Consider the following 14335-nt stretch of genomic DNA (forward strand, 5'->3'; position numbering starts at 1 on the left):
CCGCCCTCCCCCGCGCTCCCCCCGCCGCGCCCCTCCCCGCCCGCTCCAGCCTCAGCCCCGCAGCCGCCGCCGCGAGCCAGCGCGCCGCGGGCCGAGCGCATGCCGCGCCCCCCCCTCCCTCCCTCGCCGGGGTGGGGCCCCATTGTCCCGCCCCGTCGCGGCGGGAGGCCCCCGCGGGGCCCCGCCTCCCCCTCCCGCCGCCCCCCACCCCTGCGCGTCCTGCGGGCCCTGCGGGCCCGTCTGCGCTGCGGTCGCCCGCGCGGGGCTGCCCGCGCTCCGCGGGGCGTTGGGGCTTTCCCCGGGGCGGGGCGCGGGGGCCAAGAGGGGAAGGGGAGGCGGGCCCGGGGTGCCGGGCGTGGGGCGGGGGGATTCGTCGGTCGGCCTGCGGCCTCGGCAGCTTTACGTTTTCCTTTCGCCTCCCAGTCCTGCCGTTTGGCTTTGGAAGTAACATCCAAGTTGCTGGGTTGGCCGAGGCCCAGCGCGGCGCGAGCCCACCGACCCTGGGCGGCGCCCTGTTTGGTTTCGGGTTCATGGTGGCTAGTGCTGCCCTCACCTCCCTTGGCCCTTGGCCCTTGACCGCTCGGTGGAGCAGAGGGTTGAAGAGAGAGAACTCGTGGAATTGGCTTGGCTCCTAACGTGGGCTCCAGCTCCAGCAAGGCATTCCCTCTCTTGCCCGAGTCTCTTGTTCATTCATTCAGTTACTAAACCCCAAGGGAGGGAGCTTCCACTGAGAGGGGCCATGTTCTCCCACCGGGACACAGCAGATCCCTGCGCTCCAAGAGTGCATTCTAGAAAGGTGGAAGACAGTACCAGAAAACAAACATAGGGTGATTTCCAGTAGCGGCCAGTGCTATGAGGAAACAAATTAGCCTGCTGTGCCAGAAGTGGGAAGCTTCCTTACATTGGCTGGTCCTGGAAGGCCTCATTGTGAGGTGACATTTTGAGGTGAGACCCAAGTGGCAATCAGGGGCAACTAAGGAAATGTCAGGAAGAGCCTCCCAGGCAGCAGAACCCCAAGTGCCTAGGTGTGGCTGGAGCCCAGTGAGTGCAGGGGAGAGCAGAGGGAGGTGAGGCCACTGTTGGGCGGGGACTAGATCTTGTGAAGTCACCGGCAGAGGACAGTGAGGGTCCAGCACTTCGAACATAACTCCCCGCTCACTCCCTCCCACAGGGCCACCGGTTTCATTCCTGGTACCTGGTGCCTCCTTGCCTTCCCACTCTCTCCAGGCTCCCTGGCTGGCTTGGACAGGGTGGGGAGGGGGGGAGGAGCCGAGAGCAAGGCCAAGTCAAGGAGCTATCCCTAGTGCATAAGAGAAGAGCCATCAGAAGGCCTGCAAAGGACTGCCAGCTCTGGATTGCCTGAGAGAGTTTGCCAAGGAGAAAAAGAGAGAGAAGGGGAGGAGCCAGGAGGAGAGGGGATGGGGGAGGGGACAGGTATGGAGAGAAAAGATGGGTAGGGGACAGGGAGGGGATGAGGAGGAAGTGGGGGAGGGTGGAGAGGGGAGGGGGTGAGCAGGGGGTGGGAGGGAGAGGGGTGGAGGTGGGGAAGGGGTGGGGAAAGGAGAGGGGAGGAGGTGAGCAGGGGGAGGGGTGGGGAGGGGAGAGGAAGTGTGAGTGCGGGCAGAAGGAAAGAAGGTAGAGGATCTGTATCAATGAATGCCAGAGGGGAGAACCTTAGAAATCTCGGAACCAATAAGGGTAGCTTTAAGAAAGGAGTTAAACTGTACACAGGCTGAAATCATTCAACAGTGTTGTATTGGCACAAACAAATAAACCGCTTAATGCCACAGAAGAGTTTGCCCAGAAAGTGACTCTCATATGGAAACCTAATGGAAAATAAGAGCCACAACCCGACTGAGAACGATCATCCGTGGGTCACTGGGCTGCGGGACGGGCTTGGCGTAGACCGCGTGGACTGGCTGATGGAAATGTGACTGCGCGCAGTGGGACCCCCACACACGTTGAGGAAGAGACCGATGCTCAGCAAGGAGTCGGGGGCTGGTCAGGAACCAGTCAGTGGAAACTCTGGAAGGAGGAAAAGTGCAGAGAAAGGGAGGAGCCTAAGAGAGAGGCGCTCCAAAGGGAAGCTCAGCCACCCGTGCTCATCCCCGACCCACCAGTGCCTGCACCAGCTTCCCATCCCAGTGCAATCCCGATGCCTAGGGAAGAGTTCTGTCTGCATGTGGGAGCACCTGCCTTCTCTGAAGTTGCCCTCAACCCCGTCCTGTTTTGTTACCTTTATCACTGCCTAAAAGGATCCTGTTTGCATTTTGTTTACTTGGTCACTATTATCTCACCAGGCGGGAGTGGGGCCTCAAGAGTCCTACCCTTGAAGCCTAGAAGGATGTCTGGTGTGCTGTAGGCTTGTGAACCAGTGATGAGTACTGAATGCGGAAGGTAAAGCCCCCAGAACAATGCCTGGCTCACAAGCATTTGCTGTGTGTTTGTGTATGAGATTTTGGGTTTTGCCTTTTACCGATGTGAAAGTCTTTATTCTTAGAGTCTTAGTATTCACTGTGACTTAAGTAACATGGTGACAAAAACATTGTGACAGAACTTAAAACACAAAGACTCTCCAGATAAGCACAAAAGGAGACTAGTCAAGGACCCCGTAGAAAGAAGACGTCGTTACGGTGCAATTAGTCGAAAGTTCAGATTTTCAGAATCACAATTTGGATCCTTGGGCCCATGAAGACACTTCTATTTTGACGAGAGCCCCAGACTGTCAAATATTAATGTTTTAAGATCAAGTGCAGAGGCTGTGTTCATGCCTCCCATAAAGCATGAGGTAAAGTCAATATCAAATTCATAACCCTGATCCACTTAAATCCGGTGATAGGGAAACTGCCATGTAGTTTGGAAATTGATTTGCTCAATGGTTTTATAATCCAGTGCGGTGTTGTTCAGGTAGGAGGTTTGGAAACGTCACGAAAAACAGGATGCACTCACAGTGTCGTCTGGGGGACTATGTAATCTCAACAGCCTCTAGCACGGATTCCAGCTAACCAAAATCAAATGACTATATTCCATTGAAAGGAATCTTCTTTGAGGCTTAAAGTCCCTGAAAGCCCCAGGTACCAACTGGGTGTGGCTACCAGGACAGAGCTCAGGAACACAGAATCCAGAAAGGCAGGCTGGGGGCCATGGTACAAACAAGGCATTCCGCTGGCTGTTTTGCATCCCAGTTCTGCACGACCTCAGTGTGTGACCTTGAAAACCGGACCAATTCCTAGTCTTCAGATTTGCCAACTGATACCCCTCCCCTATGCCTTTGATTTGGTTTTGTTTTCGCTTTTCCTGGCCTTCATCTTGTGCATTAGGGCCAATGAACTCCTCTCCTGCAGACAGGGAGACTTCTTGGGAATGTGTAAGAAGAGAGAGGTCAAAAGATCTTCTCTGAGCCTCGGTTCCTCCCCCTGTATGTCCTGCTTCCCAGGGCTGTCAGCCTCGAGTGACCAGATGGACAGAAACATGCTTACGGAGACATGACATTCCAGTGACTATTTTTGTAATCAAATGAGCAGGACGGAATCTCAGGTTCACGGGCACGAGCTAACGGGGGCCCTGCCTACCCTGTCACCCGGTTCCCTAAACACACGAAATGACTGTTTTAGAACATTTTTGTTTAAACTTATTTATTTTCAGAGAGGGAGGGAGAGAGAGAATCTCGAGCAAGCTCCGTACTGTCAGCACAGAGCCCCAAGCGGGGCTCGATCCCATGAACCGAGAGCATCACCTGAGCCCAAACCGAGAGTCAGATCCTTAACTGACTGAGCCTCCCAGGTGCCCCTGTTTTAGACCACGTTTAAATTTGCTATTATTTGTTGCACAAGAAATGCCTAGTCGTTGTAGAGAAAGTATGGCATACCAAGCAGCAAAAAGGCAGCAAGCATAATTTGTCGTCTGGTTGCCCAGAAGTACCCTCTGTTAATATTCTGGGGGCGACCATTGCCAACACTACTGCACTTTGCCTGATCCGCAAACAGAGGGGACCAACGCTCAGCCTCCAGGATGGCACCTTCTCCGATGGTTCAGCCAGCCACCCGGTGGCAGATTGATTACATTGGACCTTCCAGTCGTGGTTGGGGGAAGAAGTGTCTCCGGTAGAACAGACACATCTCCTGGATACAAAATCGTCTTTCCTGCCCATCATGCTTCTGCTGGTTTCACCATCTGTGGGCTTAAGGATGCCTCACCATCATAGGATTCCATAAAACTGCTGCTAACCGAGTAACAGTGTCCCCAAAATGCTTGCTCTGCACCTGGTTATAAATCTACCTCTGGGAGGAGCCAGTGAGACAGGTCTTTGCATCTCCTAAGGAGACAGACACCCATTGCCTTTTCGGAGGAGACCAGGCAAACTCCAATTTTGGGTGTTGTCACAGTCCAGGCCAAAGGCTTCCCTCTGTGTATTCTTTACTCTTGAAAACTCAACCACAGCAAATCATCAAAGGTGCTGTCCTCTTTCCTCGCTCCATGTTTTTGCTTTGTTTTCCTTTTCCTGGATGTCATTTCATTGTACATTAGGGCGCATGAACTCTCGCTCCCTTGCAGGTGAGGAAGCTTTCTGGGAATGAATCAGGAGAAAGGCAAAAGGCACCCAGAAGATGAGGGCAGCTTACGGTGCCCTGATTCGAATTCTAGCCCTGACTCTGTGACTTTGAGCTTCGTGGCCTTGGGCAAGTTGTTGGACTCATACCCCAGCCTGTCTCCTTATCTATAAAGTGGAATAATTTCCCAAGCTCCCTACCTCAGACTCCATTTTGAGCTAGACCGAGAGCCCGTGATGTACCGGGCACATTTACTAAATTACTCAAAGGAGTCTGGACATAGGACTGTGGAAGGCAGCTCAAGCCAGGCGGGATGGCGAATGAATGAGCTCCAAGCCAAATGGCGTTCACCTTCACTCCAGATGGCAATAATTAAAGGACTTCGCTTAGATTGTTCTCAATTGGAGAAAGCGTTTCTTTTCCCTGCCTTGTATTTGCAGGTCTTACATTCACCTTTACATTTATTTTGGGCGTTTCTTAATATCATTTCTTTTCTTCTCCTTTTAAATATACAGGTATCCCCAGCTTTGCGAAAGTTTACGTTATGCCGCTTGACTTTTACGAAAGACCTACCTGTGTTTACTAACCGAAAGAAATCTTAAAAGGCTTTCGCTTTTACGAAAACGGCAACAGCAACAACAAAAAGGCAGAAAGTGACAGCTTTCAAGGTATGCTCTGCCTTGAGCCATTTCAGAGACAGCACTCCTCCCCAGTGGGGAAGGTAGTGCCACCCAGCTCCTTCACTGGGAACTGCATTCAGCGTCACGCCTTCCAACTGCCGGGGCGCTGAACTGTATCTGGGAACATCTGTGGTTCATCTCCATTTATTTTGTGCATCCGTTAGCAAAATGTGTCCTAAGGTATCAGAAAAGCCGAAGAGAGGTTTTCCTCAGGGTCTGGAAATGCTATTAAAAAAAAAATTCTATATTAATTGCTTCTTCGCTTTATGCCATTTGGGCTGAGGAAAGGTTTGGTAGGAAAGGTCTCCTTGCAGGTAGCGGGGGAAACCTGTATTGGGTTAAGATATTCACTTCATCCATTAATGAATTCATTCATTAATCCTTCCAGTGGGCATTTACTGATTTCCTGTTTCATGAATGGCTCTCTGTGGGTAACAGGAGGGAAAAAAACAAAAAAGAAAATTGAGTATCTAATTCCATATTTAGTTGAAAAGATGAGATCAACAATGCAAATCAATTTTACTCATTTCTGTATCATCATCACATCTTGATGACCTGACTCATGGTACATGTTTATCCATCATCATCGTTACTTACATTAATTGAGTGCTTACTGTGTGCCTGACACTGGGCTAAGCTTTATACGGATGATCTCATCTATCCTAGCAGCAAAGTTATGAGGTAGGAATCACGGTTATTGTTCTCTGTATTAACCATGATGAAATGACACTTGGAGGGCTTAAGTACCCTGCTCAAGGTCACGTGGCTAAGAGCTAATGGCCCCAGGGTTGGGGCCAAGGTTATCTGGAGTCTGTGCTTTTAGCTACTGAGATGTACTGTCTGAGAATGCTGTTCCTGGCGGAAGGCTCAGCATATGCAAAGGCTGGAAGTCAAGACAATGCATGGAATTTCCAGGGCAAGATGTCTGGAAGTGTGAATGGAGCAGGGGCCCCGTGGGGCAGGCTTGCCTACATGCCAGGCTTATGAATTTGGGGACCTTGAGGTGCTTTAAGGATGGAGTGATGTGTCCCAGGTGGTTTCAGAAAGGGCTTTCTGATGATTCCGTAGAGAACAGATTGAGAGTGGGAGAAACGATTTCCATGAAAACAGCTGCGGGACTACTGTGGTGCCCAGCTGAGATGCTGAGGTCCGGAAGGAAAGTGCTGGCAGATCCCTGAGACGAGGGAAGGATGAGGGATTTAGGAAAGAGAGTCCGCACAAATTGGTATCTGGAAAAAAGCAGGGTCGTGGGTCACTTGGCATTTTAGAGGTGGAAACAAATTCACCCAGTGTCCCAGCCTCTCTGTGCTCTGACTGTGGGTTCCCTAAGCTGAGCATCTAGCCTCTGGCTCCAGTAATTGGCTCCCTGGGCAGTCTGTTCCTTTCTCTCTACCAAATTAAGCTCCTTCTCTCCAGGTCTTGATTGTTAAAACACCCTGTTTGCCCATGCCATTTACATATTCCGATTACCCACTGCCATTTCCCTGCTAATGAGCCCATGTACCTGCTTTCAAGAGCGTCTGGCCGGGAGCCTGCTTGCACAGGAGGGCCGGATACTGTGGGCAAAGACTCTATTCACAGTGTCTTCAGACAAGGAGTGTCAGGGCCATTTTCTCACCTCCTTCCAGTCCTGATGGACCAGACCTTTGTGCCTCATTACCCGCCCCCACAGACATCACGATGCTCCGTTTACCTTAGCGACAAGAAGAAAAGCTCCATGCCAACTGGAGACGCGCTCTGTGTTCTTACCGCAATCATCAAAGGCCCATTGTACCCTTAGCCAATCGCATGCACAGAGCCTATTAAGTCCAAGGTCTTCCTAATTTCCATCACTGAATTCTTTGCAGAGGGGAAGCTGATGCCTGGGTGCTAAGTAACTGGGCAGAGGATCATGGGTAGCTGCACAATGATGCTGAATAGGGAAAGCCTATTTTGAGATAGCCTGCTTTGGGCAAGAATCATGGCTCTAAAAAATGCTTGGTGTTTGACCCTGGACAGTTTAAATAACCAAGTCTCAGCCTCACCGGTAAAATAGGAATAATAATTACCTCGAAGGGATGTTTCCAGAGTAGGGGAGTTCACATTTATAAACCTTTGGCACTTAGAGGCACTTAATACATACTAACTGACATACTGTGAATACGAACATGTTCATTATAATAATAATAATTAATATGATATCCAAATTAGGAGAGAAGTTTGGGGTGTCAAGTCCGGTGCTGTTCCGTCTTTGGTGACGCATTTTATATCACAGCCCAGCCCACGTAATACGATCGACGTAGAAATAACCGAAACAGTGCTATCCTGATGCGATGATACCCTGTGATATTTGCTATTCCGCATTTTATGAAACACTGATGTCACAGCCTGTATGACCTTGCCAGCACTGCCGTCACAAAACGCCACAGGCTGGGGGACTTAAGCAGCAGAAAATTACGTTCTCACCACCCTGGACGTTGGAAGTCCAACACCAAGTGCCAGGCAGGGCTGGTTTCTTCCGTGGCCGCTCTCCTTGGCTTGCATCTCGACCGGCTTCACGTGGTTCTTTCCTGTGTGTGTACACCCTGGCATCTATTCGTCCAACTCTCCTCTTCAGGGACACCACTCAGATTGGATGAGGGCCACCCTAGCCGCCTCTGTTAACCTATGCACCTCTTTAAAAGCCCTGTCTCCAAAGACAGTCACGTCTTGAAGCACCGGAGGTTAGAGAGTCAACCAACGAACTTGGTGGGCAGGGCGGGGGGGGGGGGGGGGGCCAGACAACACAATTCGGCGGTAACATGAACCCACTCCAAGGACTTCACATTCCACTAAGGGATCGTGACCCCGGCCTATAAAATGTTAATCAGTTCCAATCTGTAGCCGCATTCTTTGGTCTCTGCTTGAAGATCTCCAGCCAGTTGCCTTCCCAGGAATCCCACGGCCGTGTAACCGGCACCCCAACCACCTGCCGAGCGCCTGCTCTGTGGCGGGCCCCGTGCCAAGCACCTTTCCTTTTCCACCTCATTCAGTTCCCACCACCGTCCAATGATGTAGGTTCCGCACAAATGCACCTTTAAGAATGTGCGTTGGGGCGCCTGGGCAGCTCAGCGGGTTAAGCGTCCGACTCTGGCTCAGGTCATGATCTCGCGGTCCGTGAGTTCGAGCCCCGCGTCGGGCTCTGTGCTTACAGCTCGGAGCCTGGAGCCTGTTTCGGATCCTGTGTCTCCCTCTCTCTCTGCCCCTTTCCCCACTCACACTCTGTCTCTCTCTCTCTCAAAAATAAATAAACATTTAAAAAATTTTTAATGAAAAAAAGAGAACGTATGCGGGTTGTCCGAATATTAACTGTAGGGATATATGTGGAATCTATGTAAATCAAAGAGCAGTGGCTAAGCAAAAACCCAGACCTAGAATTTTCTTTAATGCCCAGAAGGTGGTGTCCCTATTATTGGAAAGGTCTTCACGACGAGACAAAATTTTCCTCAGGGAACGTGAAACTCACAAAAGACTATCATTCCGGTGTTTCAGAAGAAGGCAGTGATAACACAGGGTTAAACGTCGGAGGATCTAGGTTTTGGTCCCGACACTGGCACACTGGCTAAGCGGCCTCGGGGAAGGCAAGTCGGATCTCTCAGACTCAGTTTCCCCTTCCGGAAAATGGAGATGTCATTCTCTATCCGCCCCAGGCACGGTTCTGCAAACTTAAGAGCTCTATTTTCCTCACCCGGTGGTGGTGAGGTTTGAAACTCACTCTAACCCAGAGGGCTTAATGTTGCATTACAGGTAGATTTGGGGGCTACGTTATTCTTGCCGTCTGACCTGTCATTAATCTCTTTGAACCTGATTTTCCATTTCTATTATCTCTGTATGACATACATATTAAGTATTATGGCCATAATAACTTCCTCATGAGGTCACAGAAAGATGAGCTCATGTAATATTTGCACAACATCATGTTAGGTAGAATTTCATCGTTTTGACTTTTCCTTTGATGCTACAAATAGATGAAGGCAAAGACGCAAAGAACATCTCAGCCTTCTTCCTCAAAGGCAGAGCAGCCTAGTGTATTGACTTAAGGCTCCCTTTGAAGTGGGTGCTCGTTTGTAAATTTTCTGAAACCGCCTCACGCGGACTTCACGGGTGGAAGTTCCAGCCAGGGTTTGACTCGGCAGGTGGCATAAAGCCGTGGGGCTTCTGTGAAGTGTAGTGCACAGCACCTGACACCAGGGGGAGCAATTCCTAAATGGTAGCAGCCAGCGGGCCCGGGACCAGGTGAGGAGGAAGAGGAAGAAAAATGGAATTAAGAGGAAGAGACTTTGGGCCCCCACTTCTGGGGAAACCGTGCTCCCCCAGCCTGTTCCCCATCTCCTCGGCTTCATCGAGGCCGCACTTGGACGCAGCCCTGCTCTAGGAAGAAGTTCCAGGTTCTGTGATTCTGCGAGTCCCACCCTGGTCTCAGGCTTCCCCGTGGATGACACCCCAACTTCATCTTTGGTTGTTGGCCATGAGGTGTTTTTTCTGCTAGTTATTTCTGACAAACTTAAAAATAGAGCAACACAGGGGCGCCTGGTTGGCGCAGTCGGTTAAGCGTCCGACTTCAGCCAGGTCACGATCTCGCGGTCCGTGAGTTCGAGCCCCGCGTCAGGCTCTGGGCTGATGGCTCGGAGCCTGGAGCCTGTTTCCGATTCTGTGTCTCCCTCTCTCTCTGCCCCTCCCCCGTTCATGCTCTGTCTCTCTCTGTCCCAAAAATAAAAAAAATAAAAAATAAAATAAAAAAAAAAAAGCGTTGAAAAATAGAGCAACACATTAAAGTAATTTATGAAAGGTCGCCTGAGTGACTCAGTCAGTCCAACGTCCGACCCTTGATTTGGGCTCAGGTCATGATCTCATGATTTGTGGGTTCGAGCCCTGCGTCGGGCTCTGCACTGACAGTTCGAGCCCACTTGGGATTCTCTCTCTCTCTCTCTCTCTCTCTCTCTCTCTCTCTCTTTCGCTGCCCCACCCCTGCTCATGCTCTCTCTGCCTCAAAATAAATAAATGAACTTTAAAAAAATGAATTCATTAAATATTATATACCATGTATTCGTTGCAAGTGCCCTATTACAGCTGTTGCCTTCTTCTAACTTCAAATATTTCTCAAAGTTCTTCCAGGAAAACCCCCTCTCGTGGCCACGAGTATCGTGGCATTCTGTATCCGCCCCAGGCACAGTTCTGCAGACTTAAGAGCTAGACATCCCCCTACTTAAGAAACATGTTCCTCAACTGACTTTCAGCGGCCAGCACCCATTTGACAGTGCAGGTGAGCGTGTAAAATATCTCCACGAAAGCCCGGCCAGTATTAGAAGATTATGTCACGAAAGCAAGCATCAGAGCGAGCTCATTTCCAAACTTAACCTTCGGCTGGCCAACCCTACTTTCTTTCACTTCTGGAAAGGGGGGTGGGGCCGGTGGTCACAACTGATCTCTACACTTAAAACCCGCTTGCTCCTGTATGTTTACATAGTGCCTCTGTGTCCACATGGTTTTTGCAAGTCTTCGCACAACTCGACATGCTTATCACTGCTCAGCACATATCCATCCCCCACAGCCATGGGAGCACCGTACTTCCCACTAATGTTGGGCTGGTTCCTGTCACCTGCTTTGGCTAGTGGAATATGGGCGGAAGTAAAAATGTACCATTTCCCAGGTGAGGCCTTAAGACACATCACGTGGTTGTGCTTCTTTGGGAGCCCTGGCCCCCACTCTGACAAGAACGTGCTCCAGACAGCCGCTGCCCCCTCCGGCCTGGGCCCCCAGAATGAGACGGAGGGGAGCAGAGCCCTCCCACTGCCTCTGCCTCCTGACCTGTGATGGATGAATAAATGCTTATGATTGAAAGCTATTGAAATTTCTTTGGTTTTCTATATCGGGAAAGTTAGAAATCAGCAAAAGAGATTCTTTAGAGCCCTTTTGGTAGAGCACTGAAAGCCCTCTGGGGATCTTCTGACCTATAGATATCTGCACCTTTGGCTGACTATCTATGGAGGATGCTATTTTACCACTCCTTAGGGACAAAAGTTAACTCAGAGAAAACTGATAGCAATGCAAATGGGTTTTGTGCTGGAGAGATGCAATGGTTTTGTGCGCTATAGAAAAGATAACCCCAAACCTTATGTTTTATGGTCTTTTGAATGGTAACCTGCTGTGCATCTTTTAGGGAATTCATTGCAGCGTTCTTGACTGTATATCCCTCTGTTCTTGAAAATCTCCTTTGAGCTGGTCTCAACATCAATCACTCTCATTACTTAATGAGTTGTGTAAAAAAAAAAAATCTTTGACATATATTCATCTTACGTGCATGAGAGTTAGGTCTGTAACATTAGAATGAACCTCAGCAGTTGTTACAAAGCATTAGCTGACTGACACTCCAGGGTTCTCATACAGTTTCGGTCATCGATTCATTGAGCAACTTGGAGAAGCTAAGCAGCCTATCCAAGCCTCAGTATCTTCATCTGTAAAGTGAGGGTTTGGCACAGATAGTTTTTTTATTCAGGCCAAAAGTTGGTCCTCCCAAGGTCTTGGGGGTGGGTAAGGGAAGGAGAATGTCATAAATCCATTTTACAGTCAGAGACGCTGAGAGTCCGAGACGTTTAACTATTACCTCAAGGTCACAGGACACCTCTGGCCTCCCATGGAATCCACCATCTGTTAGACCACACCAAAGGAACCACCAGCTGCACAGATAAAAAGCTTTCATGAGCTGATGTTGAAACTCTTGCTTAGAGAAAAGAGCAGTGTGCAGAGTCTCGCAGACCGAACCTGAATCCTGCCTTCAAGATTCACACACCCTATTTGGTAGCTGCTTAACTTCGGGCCAAGTGCTAACCATCGCTGAGCCTCAGTTTTCCAATATGTGACGTGGGGATACAAATGTGTCCTTTATACTGTGGCTATAAAATGACAAAAGAGACGTATGGGGCCCAGTGTAGTGCCTGGCACATAGGAGCAGCTCTACAAAATGCCAGCTTGCCTTCCGCGCCTTCCAGCAAGGCCAGAAGAATACTGCCTTGGGGCCAAAGCAGCCCAAGGTTCAGCTCCTGGCTCTGCTACTTTCTTGCTGTGACCTTAGGCGGGTTCAATCGTCCTGTGCCTTCATCCTTCTGTGTATGAAGTAGAGACGCTGGTGACGGTGCTTGGTGCTACCCTGAAGACCACAGATGTTCTGAGCACAGAGGGCTGCAACCCAGGTGCTAGAAGCATTGTTCTTTGTCGCGAGCTGACGACAAAAACACACAGACAGAGTGAAGGTCAAGGACAGCACCAACAAAGATCTTTGTATGGGATTTTGAACAGAACCTGCCTTGAAAGCAAAATCAACAGCACCAGGGATTCAGGCCCGGGACTATAGATTTGGAGGGGGGGCGGGGGGTCCTATAATCAGCTGAAAGGAACAGAACTACGCAAAAGAGCTCCTGCTTAATCAAGAAATTGTGTAAACCCTAATTCCAAAAAATGTTAATGGGAAGGATTACGTATTTATATGCCGTTCTGAAAGATTTATGCCGGTCTTAATGGCTGGAGATGTCCTTCAAATTTTCCATCTGCCTTGGACTAGGCCTAATGTGATAACAAACAGGAAATCGACTGGGCTAAAGGACATGCAGTTTTGTTTTGAACCATAAAATACACGAGGCTGCTGACATTGCATATTAATTAGCTGATCCTTTCCTTTCCAAATTAAGAGCTCAGTTTTGTATTACTTGCACGGACGTAAAACTTGGCCCTGTGGCTTTGGATGCAAGGAGGTCTCATTCACTAAATATTTTTGGAGCACGTAAGAGTTTCCAGGATCTTCTACGTTTGGCAAGGAACGAGGTAAGACCTAACCTAAACCGTGGAACATCTCTCACCATCTAGGAAGATGATGGAAAAGGATAAGACAAGAGAAAAAAATGACTGCAGCCAATAGTGCCAGAAACATCTAGGCTTTTCCAGAGCTTCGCTGTGGTTTTTATCTCGCCGTCCCTGGGAATTGTGGGAGACTCACATTTTCCTCTTTGCTTTGGCCGGAAGAAGGCTGAGGACCGATTCTTCCTGGTCCTCTATTTCTGTGCCTACGTTTAAAAACTCATTCATTCGTTTCATAAATGTTTACTGAGCAACTCCTCTAGGCCGTGTCCTCTGTTAGGTGCCAGGAAAAGCTGTAAACAGAAGAGGCAACGATTGTGCACTCAGAAAGCTTCCATTCGGGCATGGAGACTAACGATAGACATGACACACGGGTGACTGTGAGCACGAGATCTTACTTCACGTTCCAGTTAGCTACTGCCGTGGAGCCAACCTCCCCACTCCCACTGGTGCCAAGCCACAGCCCGTTCATCACTCTCGTGGATTCTGTGGGTCGGGAACTCTGACAGGGCGGGACAGGGATGGCCTGTTTCTGCTCCCCAAACGCGGGCCAGAGCACCTGCACACGGCCCCTCTGGTGTGGCCACCGCAGGAAAGTTGGACTTCTCAGAGGGCAGCAAGGCTTCCAGCGGACGAGGCAGAAGCCACATGGCCTTTTGTGACCCAGCCTCAGAAGCCACGCAGCATCACTTAACAATGTGCTCCACCAGTTGAAGGAGTCAAAAGCCCCTCAAATTTGGACATTGAGTCCATGGAAGGACTGTGAAAGAACTGTTGGCTATTTTTCAAACCACCCAACATTCGAGGGCCAATATACCGTCATGGTGAAGGACTTCAGGTGGAGTTCCAAGCAGTTGAACTCAGACTCAGGTCTGTATGTTCACTTACTTAGCGGGGGCGCCTGGGTGGCTCAGTCAGTTGGTTACGCGTCTGACTCTTGTTTGAGGCTCAGGTCATGGTCTCACAGTTTCGTGAGTTCAAGCCCCGTGTCAGGCTCTGCACTGACATCAGGGCGCCTGCTTGGGATTCTCCCTCTCTCTCTGCCCCTCCCCTGCTCACGCCCTCTCTGTCTCTCTCAAAAGAAATAGATAAACTTAAAAAAAAAAGTTCGGGGAGCCTGGGTGGCTCAGTCGGTTGAGCGTCCGACTTCTGCTAAGGTCATGATCTCCCTGTTTGTGAGTTCGAGCCCCGCGTCGGGCTCTGTGCTGACAGCTCAGAGCCCGGAGCCTGTTTCGG

At 50.0% G+C, this 14335-nt stretch overlaps 2 long non-coding RNA genes across 3 annotated transcripts; one reads left to right on the forward strand and one right to left on the reverse strand.

The window, feature by feature from the left end:
* Positions 1-347: 347 nt before the first annotated feature.
* LOC131494654 (uncharacterized) lies at positions 348-11062 on the forward strand. Of its 2 annotated transcripts, XR_009253530.1 has the most exons (6): positions 355-945; positions 2301-2397; positions 4528-4623; positions 5066-5218; positions 10355-10511; positions 10716-11062. It is a non-coding gene; the product is annotated as an uncharacterized LOC131494654 (long non-coding RNA). The 2 variants fall into 2 exon arrangements; XR_009253529.1 differs by lacking the exons at positions 4528-4623; positions 10355-10511; positions 10716-11062 and having other exon boundaries at positions 348-945; positions 5066-5176.
* Positions 5359-6918, reverse strand: LOC131494653 (uncharacterized). The gene is made up of 2 exons (XR_009253528.1): positions 6735-6918; positions 5359-5655 (listed from the first exon to the last, which is right to left on the reverse strand). It is a non-coding gene; the product is annotated as an uncharacterized LOC131494653 (long non-coding RNA).
* Positions 11063-14335: the final 3273 nt, after the last annotated feature.

This window comes from Neofelis nebulosa, chromosome 14 (genome assembly GCF_028018385.1).
Source record: "Neofelis nebulosa isolate mNeoNeb1 chromosome 14, mNeoNeb1.pri, whole genome shotgun sequence".
NCBI lineage: Eukaryota > Metazoa > Chordata > Mammalia > Carnivora > Felidae > Neofelis > Neofelis nebulosa.